The following is a 2053-nucleotide window of genomic DNA, read 5'->3' as shown; positions in this document are numbered from 1 at the left end:
CTGTCACTCAGAAGTTGGGAGGATCCTGTCCCTGCCACCCTACAACTCCCCTGCGACTCGTGGGGCCTGTGCCTTCCAGCTGGCTGCTCCCATCTTAGAAACTCACCGGAGAGAAAATGGCCAGAATAGAGTTCTTTTTTTTTTTTTTTTTTTTTTTTTTTTTTTTTTTTTTTTGGTTTTTTCAGACAGGGTTTCTCTGTATGAAGAGCTCTTTCTTTTCCAATGGCAGCTATTTGCTTTCCTTCTGTTGCATTCCCAACACGGCTCCATCTTTGCTGACGTGTGTTGGCATCTTCCAGTCAACTCTTAAGATATATTACTTCAAGCTCCATTTTCTAGGAAACTTGTATTAAGTTTTCTTTTTAAGTTAAAGCTTACCTTAAAGAACTCTATAGGAGATTCTAAGGATCACATCTGCGAGAAAGGATTCTCAATCCAGAGACAGTGTCCCTGATAGGATAGAGCCAAAAGGCGTCATCGAGAGTAATGGGAATAAAATTGTGGTTAGCTTCAATGACATGAATCTCTCAGAATCTCTCCTCCATGATATTTATGTCTATGGTTTTGAGAAGTCCTCTGCCAACCAGCAGCAAGATAATCTTCCTTGTATCAAGGGTTATGATATGATTGCTCAAGCCCAGCCTGGGGCTGGGAAAACAGCTACATTTAGCATATCAATTCTGCAACAGATTGAATTAGATCTAAAGGACACTCAGGCTTTGGCTCTGGCACCCACTCGTGAACTGGCTCAGCAGATACAAAAGGTAGTTACTGCATTAGGAGACTACATGGTGCCTCTTGTCATGCCTGTATTGGGGGCACCAATGTATGTGCTGAGGTGCAGAAGCTGTAAATGGTATGGGGAAGTTCCCCATACCATTGTGGGCACCCATGGCTGGGTGTTTGATATGCTTAACTTTAGATCCCCAAATACATCAAGATGTTCATACTAGCTGAAGCCAATGGAATGTTAAGCCATGAGTTCAAATATCAGATCTATGATATATTCCAAAAACTCAACAGTAACACACAGGTAGTTTTTGTTGTCTGCTACAATGCCTTCTGACGACCTTGAGGTGACCAAGAAGTTCATGAGACACACCACTCAGAATCTTGTCAAAAAGGAAGAGTTGACCTTGGAGGGTACTTGCCAATTCTACATCAATGTGGAACTAGAAGAGTGGAAGCTTGAAACATTGTGTGACTTGTATGAAACACTGACCATCACTCAGGCAGTAATCTTTATCAATACCAGAAGGAAGGTGGACTGGCTCCCGGAGAAGATGCATGCCCGGGATTTCACTGTTTCTGCCATGCATAGAGATATGGACCAAAAGGAACAAGATGTGATCATGAGGGAGTTCTGGTCTGGCTCTTGCAGAGTCTTAATTACCACTGACCTATTGGTCAGAGGCATTGATGTGCAGCAGATCGCCTTAGTCATCAATTACGACCTTTCTACCAACAGGAAAAACTACATCAGTCGAGGTGGTCAGCTTGGCCAGAAGGATGTGGCTATTAACATGGCGACAGATGAAGACAAGAGGACTCTTCAATACATTGAGACTTTCTACAACACCTCCATTGAAGAGATGTTCCTCAACATTGCTGACCTCATTTGAAGGGCTGTTCTGCTACCTGGCCCTAAACCAGGGTTCAGTCTTGGGTGGGGGCTGAGGAGCAGCTGAAGGGAGGATGGAAGGAAACCAAGGGATGGACATCTTAGTTTTTGGTTTGCGCTCTCTCGCTCTCCCTCTCTCTCCCTCTCTCTCTCCCTCTCTCTCTCTCTCTCTCTCTCTCTCTCTCTCTCTCTCTCTCTCTCTCTGAATGTCACTTTTGAGGCAATAAAAAGAACTCTATAGAATTGGGAGTGGTGATCGGCATCCTGAGACTCCAAAACTGGCACACTGGTGTGTTCAACCCAATTACATTTTAGCACAAAACATTATTTGGAGAAAATCTAGTAGATGGTGTGCTTGGTGTGCTTCATGGAGCAAAAACCTAGTGAAAAACAGTATCATAGATTTCCATCATAAAAATCACTCATTCTCAA

General features: G+C 43.5%; 1 pseudogene; it reads left to right on the top strand.

Annotated features, from left to right (window-relative positions):
• Window positions 1-503: 503 nt before the first annotated feature.
• On the top strand, window positions 504-1622 carry LOC116089013 (annotated as a pseudogene).
• The last annotated feature ends 431 nt before the right edge of the window (window positions 1623-2053 follow it).

Source organism: Mastomys coucha, unplaced genomic scaffold, assembly GCF_008632895.1.
Source record: "Mastomys coucha isolate ucsf_1 unplaced genomic scaffold, UCSF_Mcou_1 pScaffold14, whole genome shotgun sequence".
NCBI classification, from domain to species: Eukaryota; Metazoa; Chordata; class Mammalia; order Rodentia; family Muridae; genus Mastomys; species Mastomys coucha.
This window is presented reverse-complemented; position numbering and strand designations above follow the sequence as displayed.